This window comes from Periplaneta americana, chromosome 3 (genome assembly GCF_040183065.1).
Source record: "Periplaneta americana isolate PAMFEO1 chromosome 3, P.americana_PAMFEO1_priV1, whole genome shotgun sequence".
Lineage (NCBI taxonomy): Eukaryota > Metazoa > Arthropoda > Insecta > Blattodea > Blattidae > Periplaneta > Periplaneta americana.
Window position 1 is genome coordinate 83,983,681 of NC_091119.1, and position 14,081 is coordinate 83,997,761.

Consider the following 14,081-nt stretch of genomic DNA (forward strand, 5'->3'; position numbering starts at 1 on the left):
ATAGGGATAACAAAATATTAGGTATGTTATTATTTATTAACTATAGTTTAGCTACGTTGACTATAATGAGGGTCTTGAGAGTTTCAATGTGAAGTGCACTTCGCTGTCTGTGTAGGTGACAGTCCTTATAGTACTTGATACTTAATTGAGTTAGCGACATTTCTATTGCTTGGACATCCTGTTCTAGTGAGAGGAATGAGATGAAAGAAATCGTTAAGGTGTAAGCTAGAACAAACAATCTCACGAGGGTTTAGTAACTTACAAAAATATCCTCATTTTGGCTGCAAAGAAAATATGTTTAATTGATATAAGCAGAGAATCTGTTAAAATGCACTTCAAAATACCATGTAGCCTGTTTCCAACTCAGGCACCTGGTTAGATATGATGTCCAAACTAATGTGGCTTTGGGGCGATGATAATGAGACAATGATACCGAATAATTATGGAATGATAAAAGGGAAACACGGAGTAAGCGGTCGAAAAATCGGCCCCAACATTCAACAGAAGAGAATAATTTCGATGACAGAGTGATTAAATGTTTCCCATTCACCCGGTAAGGGACGAATTTTAATGGTGATAAAAATTCTTACCACGTCTTCCTCCAGAGGGAAGTGAAGCTGAGGAAATTCTATAGTACCTGAACACGTAAAGAAAAGTACAGTACACGAGAGTTGTCAATGTTAAATTTATTGGCAGTATCTCGTTCATGTCAAAATTCAACTCTTCATTACAAACCATCTTATTGTCGGGATAATGAAAAGAGAGACAGATAGGTAGGTAGTTATGTAGACGGACGGACGGAACGACGGACGGACGGACAGACAGAGAGACAGACAGGCGGACAGGCGGAAAGGCGGACAGACGGACAGACGGACGGACGGACGGACAGGCAGGCAGGCAGGCAGGCAGACAGACAGACAGACAGACAGACAGACAGACAGACAGACAGACAGATAGATAGATAGATAGATAGATAGATAGATAGATAGATAGATAGATAGATAGATAGATAGATAGATAGATAGATAGATAGATAGATAGATAGATAGATAGAGTTAGATTTAAAAAGGGCGCGTCAGCTTTGCGCCCTTGGGATAATGAATTCCATCTAAAGCCTTGGTTTCTCTGAACCGACGCATGCGACGTGCGAGATGCGAGGCCGCCGCTGCGAACCATCTTCACAATGACGCTGCGAGGCTTGTGGTTTCTCAGGCTGCGAGATCGCGTGGATCAGTCGCTGAGCGCATAGTGGATCTCGTAACCTGTTTGCTAATGATGAAAGAGGAAGATAATGATGAAGAGGAAATGATCCTGTATTCTTTTTGGTCAAGACAGTGATATCTTCAAGAATAGGAAAAGCGAGGGTGCTTACAATATTCTTGTAAACCGCCATCTGATTGATAGTGAAACAAAATTTAAAAGTTATTTTGGAGTCTTAAGGGATCTCTTCTATAGAATGTCGTATTTAATTATCCCATTAAAGCCCAAATTATTTTTATTTAAAAAACTAGAACAATGTATCTATTTCAAAAATTTAATCCATAAGATGTCAAGAATATATTTTGTTTCTTCTGCTGTGCACCAAATAGTTGAATATCACCCTGTCTATAAATAGACCTCTGGGTACTTATGATATCTGCGTATTCATTTGCAATAAAGTAAATATAATTTTTGTATATTTAATGTATTATAACCAGAAATATTTACACCAATATAAGTAAATTTATTTATGACGGTTTTAATAATTAATGCAACAATACAATGCTGCAGCAATAATGAAACACACTTATTTTAGTAATATCTGTCTTTACCAAATGTGGTAAGGCTCAAAGCATCTTTGACAGAGCGTTACATCACACTTCTTGCGAAATGTTACTGGTCTCCATTTACACCATTCCATCCGGCAGTGTTTCTGAGAGGGTCGATTTGCCATGAAATGACCTCTTATTATCAAACCTCATATCAAATTTCACTCCTCGAGGTGATGAAATAGGGCGCCTCATTCTCTTGCAATTCGAAAACATCTTGAGATACTGAACAGCCAAGTATCATCGGATTCTAAGTAGGTCCAGGGAGTCTCGTCCATGTATTTCTCTGTAGATAATCCAACCATTTACTATATCCATAATCAACTTTCTGACCACTCTTTCCCACGGATTGAAGTGGCATATTTGCCTGCTAACCAGTTATCATGCTCCAATCAACCCATGTACTTACTAGAGTTCTCTATGATCTGTGGTCCACACCTGTGGAGTAAAGGTTAGCGCGTCTGGCACGAAACCAGGTGGCCCAGATTCTATTCCCGGTCGGGGCAAGTTACCTGGTTAAGTTTTTCCGGGGTTTTCCCTCAACCAAATATGAGCAAATGGTGGGTAACTGTCAGTGCTGGACCCCGGACTCATTTCACCGGCATTATCACCTTCATTCAGACGCTAAATAACCATAATATATTGATAAAGAGCCGTAAAATAAACTAACCTACATCTTCCGGCTGCGAAACGAATCACGTGAAAGGGCGTTGTAATATTTTCTATTTACTTTTAATATTACTGTATGATAGCTCAGCACACGTCAGGGAGGTTTAAACTCGGTTGCTTGATGGGGACATCTGAAAACTTCGACCTAGTTTAAACCTTCCTGAGGTATGAGTGCCGGTTTTTTTTTTATACATTTTCTACAGATTTACGCTTCCCTATGCTATTCTACTACTAGATTCACGGTTATTTGCATCCAGTAGACACTATCTCCCTACTCCATCATCATCGTCATTATCATCACTACCCCCATCATTAATTATCTTGGATTAGGCCTTCTCGTCTGTTCCGCTTCAGACTGAACACTGACTAAAAGCTGGTCTCTCCACAGCTTCCGACTTTTTACCTGAAAATTTCGAGTATTTGAAAATATCCTCAGACTAGGGGATTAGTCCCTCAATGAGTGTGTTTCGTGGTGGGACTGTTACCTTAAAACCTCTAAACCTATTTGCTTTTCTATCTAGTTATGACCCCATAGCCAGAGGATTCCGGTTTGTAAGGAACGGACCCACGCTCTCATACTCTCCCGTTTTCTATAACACTGAACAATAAGAATTTTGCTCCGACTTAAAACAATGTGTTCCTTATGGTTTTGTATGCGCTGAATCTGAAAATGCATCTCTTTCCTTCGTATTACATAAGGGTTTTAAGAGATACTATGATTTCATTTTTCGATAAGCGCTCCCCCAGGAAACGTCTGGCGCGGGTTGGAGGTTGTAAACCAAAACTAAAGCTAATGCATTTTATGAGTTTATAACTTATTTCCGGTTTCTTAAGGTTGTTGGCATTTTATTTTGTACTCGTAATAAATTAACAGATATTGGTCCCTTCTATTCAGTAAATTTCACAACAGTTCAACGTGAAGTATACGCAATGAATAAACAAGGGTGTGGTTTTCAGTATTTAAAAGAAAAGTTTACCAGTTTGAGTGAAGGTAAATTAAAAGAAGGCATTTTCATCGGTTCACAAATTCACAAAGTTATGGCTGACTCTTTGTTTGAGGAAAAACTTTCCATTACAGAAAAATGGCATGACGTGCTTTCAAAGATGTATGCTGAAATTTCCTTAGAAATTCTATGGCTGACAACTACATAGAACTTGTTGTGGAAGCCATGTCACGTGCATATGAGAAAATGGGGTGTAATATGTCTCTTAAAATACCCTTTTTACATTATCATCTGAATTTCTTTTCTCCCAACCTTGGAGCGGTAAGCGAGGGGCATGGGAAAAGAGTTCATCAAGAAATATCTGAAATGGAAAGACGATAGAAAGGAAGATCATCATCCAGGATGCTTGGAAACTATTGTTGGTTCGTTGTAAAAGAAAGTATCGGGTCTAGTTATAAACAAAAGTGATCCAGAAAATTCGTTTAATGTAAGTTCAAATTTCAAAATTTTTCTCATTATATGCATGAAATATTTTTATTGTTGTTCTGTTTTAAACTATATAACATCATATTTGTATCCAGTAAACATTTTTCAAATATTATGAGGCGTTTTGAACCCCAAGTGTGTTGTCATTTTACCAGAAGCAGTGAAAAATTGAAAACAAGTTTTTCATTAAAAATTAAATTCATTTTCCGCGGAAAATGGTACGTGATGAGGCAATTTGGATTTTAAATTCAGATTTAGGGTACACATAATTATTAGTAATATGTACCTATTTTTGTTTCGGAGCAAGATAAAATATAAAAATTTGTTCAATGTAACCACAAATTACACTGCCCTGAGACCACGACGTGGACGTGAATAGAGGTTTTCCCTACTCAACATATCTAAATTACAATAATTTTATTTTCCCATATACTTCATTATTTTCTTTATTTATCTGTTTATGTGCACTCTCATATTGATCTTCAACTTCTCACTCCCCTTTTTTCGCCTATGACGAAGATAAAACCATTCTACGAAACGTTGTGAATTCATTTACAATTAAGCAATGTAAAAATAATCCAATCTACATCTCTCCTATACAACCCACCATTGTTTCTTACCTCTAGATGCAAAGCTATTTTCTGAAGCCTCGCAATGCGCGCCTCGCACAAATTCGGCCGGACGAATCTGTCCGAGATGACGCAGCGAGACCTCTCTGCGACGCCGCGCAGACCGCGCATCTCGCAGCAGTAGAAACCACTCACTATCTCTAGTGTAGTCCGGATTTGTGCGATGCGGGCCTTGCACCTCGCATGCGTCGGTTCAGAAAAACCAACCCCGACCCTGCGTACCATTTTCGCAATGACGCTGAGAAGCGTGTGGTTTCTCATCCTGCGAGTTCGCGTGAATCAGTTGGTGAGCGCTTCTTATGTCCAATGGATTTTACCGTCTTGATACTTTTGAAAGAATAAGCCAAAATTATCCTGCATTATTAGTGGAGAAGACAGTGATATCTTCATTAGACTATTTGTCAACGCTATATGTATCTAATTATAATATTTTTCTTGTGACGAAATTGGATATATATAAACTGAAGAACGAAGAGAAAGAAGAAAATTTGAAGCAAGTTTTCAAGAGAAAGCCACTAAATTAGAATCCACACCTGAAAATAATAATGAGTACTGGACTCATTTTAAAAAGCTGTAAACCAGGGCTATCAAAGCGCCTGCACTGCGTGCTCTCAAGAACCTGCAAACCATTTCCTTAAGAGCGATGATTGCACTTTATCTTGCTGAAAAGTGAATCTTGTTGGATTTGTAATGCTTGCAGTATGAGCACGTAATACAGGCGATTTAACATCCCTGCTGTGAACAGATAACAGATTGGTTTGTTCACTGGCTGAGAAGAAGCTACCTATTGAAAGATGCACTGGAAGGAATTGTGAACGGGAAAAGAAGTTCGGAGCAGAAATAATTATCAGATTTTACACAATATAAAATATTTGAAACGTATGCGGAGACTAAGAAGAAGGCATAAAATATGGAAGATTGAATAATGCTAGATTTGCAGTGAAGGATCTGTCGTTGGGACCAACACTGTCAGTGAATTAATTTTACTGCTACATGCACAGTATTTGCGATCAGTAGACTGTCTTTTTCTACTCTATCTAGGCTATCTAATTTCAATTTTTTTCTAGATACGTCAGTATTTTCTTCATATATCCGTTCTTGTGAACCCTCATGTTTGTTTATCATCTCTTACGTATTTTATATTCCCCTCTTTGCAATCTATAGTTGGTTAGTCAAGTAGAACAGGTATTTGTAACGACTCCGACGAGTAGGCTACCCTTCTTACCTCTTATTTTCTCACCTGAATAGGGAGATAGAACCAATCATCGAAAAGTTGTGAATTCCTTTAAATTTAAGGAGTGAAAAAATGTGAATTTACAACTTTTCTTTACCACCCACCATTGTTTCTTCCCTCTAGAACCAAAGCTATTTGCTGAGGCCTCGCAGTGCGCGCTTCGCACAAATCCGGCCGCGCGATTCGGTCAGAGACGACGCTGCGAGGCCTCTCTGCGAACCTCCGCAGATTGCGCACTTCGCAGCCATAGAAACCACTCACTATCTCTCATGTAGTCCAGATTTGTGCGAGGCGGGCCTCGCACCTCGCACGTCGCATGCATCGGTTCAGAAAAACCAAGGCTTAAGAAGTACCCTTATCTCAGGAAGGAGATTATTCAAATTGCAGACTAACAGGACGCAATTCGGTTCACAGAATACAAATGTAGACTCCAATTTTAATAAGGCAATATAATGAAATGTGGTTATCCATCGATAGACCTGGTGACAGAGAGATTGTATTTAGGCTAGCTGGGGATATTCCTTGGAGATTGGCTGCCGTTCTGCTTATATGGGGAAATCTTCGAGAAGAAATGCAACCTGGTAATGGAGCCCAAGTGAGACTCGAATCCACTCCCAAACTCAAATCTCAGAGCACGAGTGCCGCTCGTTATCCCTAGAGTGCCCGATGCAATTAAGTTGTGGTTTATCTGCATCTGTTATATTATAAGGTTAACTTCACAGAGACTAGTAGAACGTTTACTCAAATACCAGCAGTGCGGAACATCTTACACTATTTTAAACATAATTTTGTATTTGACAGTTTGTACTGACTACGATGTTCCTTCGGATCAATTGTTCTTTACACTATTTGACGTGTGCAGTCTATCAAAGAGAGTTTCGATCTAATATGGAATATTTCCTCTTTAAACTAATACCTAGAATTTATCTCGACTTAATACTAGACGGATAAAATGTGAGACTAATACGAAGTGTTTTAACCGCCTTGGTAGTTCAGTTATCAGGACATTGGCTTACAGCAAACCCGAGTTAGAAATCTCAAGATGTCCGAGTTGTATTTTCGTTGGACAAAGCAAACTTGTTAGGGATTTTCTCGGGGTTCTCCCGTTTTCTCTTTAGTTTATAAATTCTCTCCAGAATTCGCCTTTTGTCACCATCACCATTTCAAAAATCAAGATATTTGTGTTTTCGGTGTCGTAGCCCTTACTCTTTAATATTTGTTACTTATAATGAAATTAACATCTGTTCATTCTTATTATTATCATTAATTTCTCTAAATAGAATACAAAACCTCTAATGGCAAAATTCCATTACATTAATATTCTCATTATATAAATATATTTTAGATTTATATTTTTTCTCCCTGTAACATAGTTCTAGTAAACTTATATTAAATTAAGTCTCATCATTTTACTAGCTATCTCAAGTTAATTATAATTGATTGAATTAAATTAGCTCATAAATTAAGTTTCTACTTTATCTCATAGGTTTTTATCTACATTTAAATAAACATGTACTAGTCGTTAAAACTTAACTGAAGAATATTGCTGGAGAATCTTTCAAGTGTAGTGTAAATATTCTTATTTAAATATGTACTGTATTGATTAAGACTGGTTGAGCGGAAGAGAAGGCCTTATGGCCTTAACTCTGCCAGCGAAAATAAAACATTCTATTCTATTCTACAGTATCATCCGTCCCGTGGTTTGTCCAAAGACTGGTATATGGCAGATGTAATGGGTTCTAGACAACACAAAGATCTACAGAAGCGTCAAATGTTGAAGACGAGGATCCTTGGATACGGCAGAGCATCATCTTATGTATTGTATTCGGACGTGTTGACTGGGGAGGAGTGTGTGGTGCAAAGAATTTTGGATCCAGTTTAGTTGAGCAACACAATCGGTACGTAATTGAATCCATAACGGGTACACAAAGAGCCTACATAGGCTACAGTGTTTAGGAATAATTCAGTTCTGCTCAGTGTTGGTCTGGCTTTAACATGTAAGTTGGACAGTATCAATATTTACCGAGAGCAGCTAAGAAGACGAATCAGTACACTTCTAGGAGGCTGTATGCGATAGTTGCAATGTTTGAAGCGCTTTGCATCCTTGCTGCAAGATAAAGCCCGCCGTATCGAGTTGAGTCGCTTCTGATTAATGTGCTCAATCCATCCTCCTTGACAGACGCAGGTGCTAAATTCTGCATAAAAATTGCATTAAAATATCGGAAATCGAAGAAGCGCGGGGGAGGAGAGCCCGGCCGCGGAATTGAAACAAGGAACTGCGGTTTGGAGAGAATTCGCAACTGCCCGTCCGGCTTGATGAATATTTAAGTGATTCATTCCGCGCCTTTATTACGTTTAATTAATATTTTCCCGACATTCTGGATAATTTCATCTCTACCTGCAAATTCGGTTCATGAATTAAAACATATCGATCTCTGCTTATTCTGTAAGGCCGCCAAAATTTCCCTTCTAAAGCGTGCGAATCACAAGGCTAATAAATGCATGCATGCCTTTGAAAACAGCATACACTTTTTAATCATACACACTAGTTTTGCTTTTTCCTACTATGGTTACTTCAAACGGAATAGTCTCCTTCCGCAGCTTTAGAAAGTGTTCATATTTCTAACTACACACATACTTTACTTCATGACGTAAACCTTGAATACAAATTATAACAGCTAATGACAATGAAATTTTGATATGTTAATAATGACGATGATGACAATGGTGATGATTATGATGTAAATGGATGAAATGATCTTGGATTAAAACTTTTGTTGAAAAATGGCAACACAAATTTCATCAGTGAGATAAGAAAAATCTATTTCACGATCTTACATAAAAAATTAATTACATTTATAACTGTAATAGTACAGTACTAGTAGTTACTGCTGTGGATGAGTAGGTAGTCTCCGGAGCGATTGTTCGCGCGCTTTCAATGGGAGACCTCCGATTACCTACGAGTGACGTCGCAACAACTTTCCTTTGAACAAGATAGTAGGTTGTACAGTATACTATGTGCTCTGGCGCAGAGGTACACTTTCCGCTGAGCACTAAATTAATTGGATCATGTAGTGGTTCGAATCCGCTAACATTCGAGTATTTTTTAACAAGTGTGTAACGTTTTGTTTATTCTCTCTCTCTCTCTTTTGGGATTGAAGTGCTACCTTAGTCGACAGATTTTTTTTTCTACATTTAAAATTCATAGCATGTGTGGAAGGGGTGTGTTAGTTTCATGTTATTTATCAAATTAATGTCATTAAATTCAATTGCGAAATTTCCAGCAAAAGTAAAGTTTTTCAGTAGCTAATGTAAACATTTATAGTCTCCTGGAAACACTCGTTTATTCACAAATAGTTACTACGAATTAGTCTAATCAATTTAGTTTAACGTAAAATATATTAAATGGAATTTCAGAATGGAATCAAATAAACGTGTGATATGAATGTGTTAAAGTTTACTGTTTAAAAGTACTATATTCAGGCTCTACTTCACCTTTAACTCTGGAAGACAGTTTTACATAATATTAATTGAGGACCTAACATTCTAAATGTGCTAAATGCCAAAAACATATTTCTGAGATATTGATGAAAAACACACTGCGCATTATTTGTTGAGATAGGCTACCTACAACACCGTCTTTTGGCGTACGAATGAGTCACCTACAGTTGAGCTACGACAAAGACAATTTAGTATGATATTCTTATATGGATGTTCTTCCTTTGGATTAAATAAAAAGGAATTTGAAAAACATAGGCCTATATACTTTTTTCTATAGAAACATAAAAAATATCTGCATGAAGTTTTTCACGTAAATTTAGCATATTAGAGTGAATAGTATAGTGAAATTGGTTAAATAGTTTGATCTTAATAAAAATTTTTATTCTGGATAAAGATTTAAAGATAATTAAAACAACGGTTACATTAAAGTACCAATTCATACCATTCAGTGTTCTGCCCAAGGACAGGTCTTTCACTGCAAACCCTGTATTCTCCAATATTTCTCATTTTCTGCCTTCGTCTTTGTCTCCTCACATGATCCATATATATCTTCTTCTGCCCCGAACTCTTCTGCCGTTCACCATTTCTTTCAATGCATCCTTCAGGAGGCATTTTCTTCTCAACCATTGACCCAATCAGTTCCTTTCCTCTTCCTGATAACTTTCAACATCATTCTTTCTTCATCCACTCTTTCCAACACAACCTCATTTCTTATTCTATCTGTCCACTTCACATGTTCTATTCTTTTCCATATCCACATTTCAAATGTTTCTAATTACTTCTCTTCACTTCGTCGTAATGTCCATATCTCTGTCTCATACAATGCTACACTCCACACAAAGCATTTCACTAATCTCTTCCTTAATTCCTTTTTCAGAGGTCTGCAGAAGATGCTTCTTTTTCTAATAAAAGCTTCTTTTGCCATTGTTATCCTCCTTTAGACTTCCTGGCAACAGCTCATGTTACTGCTTATAGTACACCCCAAGTATTTGAAGCAAATTACCAATATCTCTGGATATATTAATCAATTATGGGAAAATTTCTCATTTCCTTGTGTCAAGAATGAGGAAATACTAATATGCGTTACAAGAGCGGTATGTTGAAGTTTTCATGTTCGAGGAAAAGTTTGAAAAAGCGAAACGTAGTTGAGCTTTTTTAAGTTCCGAGAATTGAAAGAAAACAAACCGCTCGTGTATCGTACATTATTTTGTGCGAAGATAGTTTATTACATACCTGAAAGAGGAATTTCTAATTAGTTGCAATGAAATCTCCATCTTGGTTTCTGTTCAATGACGACAAATTTGCAAACCAAAAATATCTATCTTCAACATTGTTGCTTTAAAATGTTTTCTGTGTTTACTATACTCCAGCAGGCCGTGAGATACGTCTGTCTTTTTTCCCCCCAGTCTATAAATGCCGCCATGATGAGTCTGGAATCTTGTTGATTTTTTCACGGCTTCCTTAATGTTACTTGCATCACGAGTGCAGTAACTTTAGTGGAGTTGTAGATGTATATTATATATATATATATATATATATATATATATATATATATTATTTAATGTACCGAAGTACATATGATATTTTCATGCAGATATTCTGCGTCATCATACGATGAAAGAGTAATGGAACGGAGAAAAATTCTCTCCGGCGCCGGGATTTGAACCCGGGTTTTCAGCTCTACGTGCTGATCCTTTATCCACTAAGCCACACCGGATTCCACCCCGGCGTCGGACAGAATCGTCTCAGTTTTAAGTTCCAACTCTTGGGTCCCCTCTAGTGGCCGCCCTCTGCATTACGTCATAGATGTCTATGAACGAAGGACTGAAGTCCACACATGTGCTGAGGTGCACTCGTTATGAGTGACTAGTTGGCCGGGATCCGACGGAATAAGCGCCGTCTTAAATCACAAGTGATTTACGCGTATCATATATATTATTTAATGTACCGAAGTACATAGGATATTTCCATGCAGATATTCTGCGTCATCATACGATGAAAGAGTAATGGAACAGAGAAAAATTCTCTCCGGCGCCGGGATTTGAACCCGGGTTTTCAGCTCTACGTGCTGATGCTTTATCCACTAAGCCACACCGGAGAGAATTTTTCTCCGTTGCATCTTCCGTTGTCTCCGCATCTTGCACGAAATTTAAGTACCGTTCATTTACAGTCAGTCGCAATTCTTACTGCAACATTCCATCAACTGCATCTGCATCATCACTTGCCCATGAACATGTTAGGCCGCCTAAGTCTTCTTTCAAGGAAGGCGGCCGAATGACTTGTGATGATCCGACTTCTAATTGGAGCTGGCAGACGTTTCCATGTTATGTTAACACCACGTATTACAAACAGACGACGGAACTGAAGCAATGTATAACCATTACGTGCGCAGCGAATTTTACAAGAATTGCAGCACTCGAAGTGATCGTAAAGAAACTAACTGGAAATTCAAGTACAGTAATAATAAATGTTGGGGCTGTAACAGTAATAAAATGTGCATTACGACTCTTGGAATAAGATGTAAGCAGGAAGTAGTACGGTAGCAAGCAGCAACAAATAATAATTACTATTGTCTTGTGTAAACGAAGTTACGACTAGGAGCGGAAAGGAATATTCATAAATATAGAAGTGTGTAGGCAAAACCTGGAGAATAAAGAGAAATGAATTGGTAATGATAAAAATTAAAGAAAGGACTGCAGATTTAAGAAAACAGGGATGTTCTGAATACGGAAAAGAAGAAATACAAAGAATGAAATGAAGTTAAAATATATATAAGGGAAAAATTAGAAAGTAAAGAAGAAGAAGAGACAAGCAGCGAACATGGAAGAAAGGATGAAGAGAGAAGAATGCAAGAAAGAAAAATGTAATAGTAGCACGTGGAAAAGAAAGAAAAGAAATGAAAGTAGAAAGAGAAATGAAACAGAAAGAAATTAAGAAAACAAAAATGAAAGAGTACGAAATGAAGAATAAAATAAAAAACAAGGAGGGTAAATAAAAAGAAAAATTCTGAAGATATGGGAAAGGGAGTTAGAAATAAATAAAGACAAAAATAAGAAACAAAGAAAACAGGATATTGAGAAAAAAGGGAAGAATAAAATCAGATAAAAATAGTATATTACTAACAGTTAATATCTTATATATATATATACAATCCCACGTGAACTTGAACGCTTTACACTTTCTCTCAATGTTTCAATTTAAGGAGCAGTGATGTCATAGGCTATGGGAAGTGGCATAAGTTCCAGGTGTGCCAAATGACTACAACCAGATGTTTGAGGACACTTTGAAGACGCATTCCTTAGATGTGGTGGCGGAAGCTAATCATAATAAACGCAAAGTCTCTGATCTAGTGAAGTGCAAGATATCACGCGAGACACGTGTTTTACACTTACAGAGAAAGCAGACCCTGAAGGATTGCATGTGACATAATCGGTATGGCAACAAGGTCGAAAGCAAAAATATACCGCGAATAAAACTGAAGTTTATATAAAAATCACTTGGACAAGGATCCAGCTTCAGACCATACGGGAAAAGAGAACGAATTACAAATAAAGAACAACAAATGGAATAGATAAGTTCACATTTCAAGTAAACGAATCGAAGCTTGTATATAGAGTGGCGGGATACAAGAATCTAAATAAAGAATGAAATACAGTATATACTCTTATATTCGAACGAAATCCTGATTCTGCAAGCAAATAATGTCCTAGGCCTCTAGGTCTTCCTGCGGTTTTCCATTTTTGCACCCTTTCGTTCTCCTGGAACTGTTTGCACCTCCTCGGGTATTCCTAAATCCGATATCACAGACCTTCCGAATACAAGGTAGGCATGGTAGTCGCAACCATTATACCACTGTGTTGAGAAGCAAATTACCTCGAGAAAACCTACTTACAACAGCAAATTTTGTAGAATTTTTCTAAGGATCGAAACCCGATTCGACAGTTAATGAAATGTTGCCACAACAATATCGATGCTGTTGGTGATGACGCATATTGATATTTACTGCAAATCAGTACACGTGAAATCAATGCAATGTCCATTGTTTTACACGACTGGAATTCACTAGACTACTGTGTTTGTTTAGCAGCAAGGGTAACAGTTGTTTTATCAGTTGCGACAACATTTTAACATTACTAATTTCATTGTGATCCTCGAAGTAGGAGTCACGTCGACACATTCGCTACCGGTTGTGTCAGCTTCCATTCCGGACGAAGAGGAAATAATCTTCTCTTGAATATTTTGTGAAATATGTTTTAATATTATGATGCTCATTTCTATCCTTACAAAATACAGGAAATAGGCTTCGGTCACGTAAATGCCTTCGGTCTCTTATAAATCGAACGCGACTGTCAAGGAAATAGTGCGTACATTTCCCCTGGATCGAATGTGGGAAGGTTTTGTGTTGCTTAGTAGGGACACATAACACAGATTGAAGGGATGTCAAGGTTAGTAGATTAATATAGTTGATTTCGATTCTGTGCAGTTCAATTTAATTTGTAACAATGCAGTATATATTGCAAGAATGAATCTTCATTTAGAATCCTACATAGGCATATATTACGAAGAAATCGTACAATAAGTACTGCGATACGTTTTCATGGAAATATCCTGGGGTTCAACAACCATATGATTCAATAATCCAGGATTTAGTAAAGAAGTGAGAGAAATCGCCTCATTTTTAAATATAAAATCCTAGCCGAAAAAAATCGATGATACAGGCCAATGTTTCTCAACAGAGGGCTGCCCTCTGGAGGACCAAAGAACAGTTAATGAGGGGCCGCAAAAAATTTAATAATGATAATTTTTAATA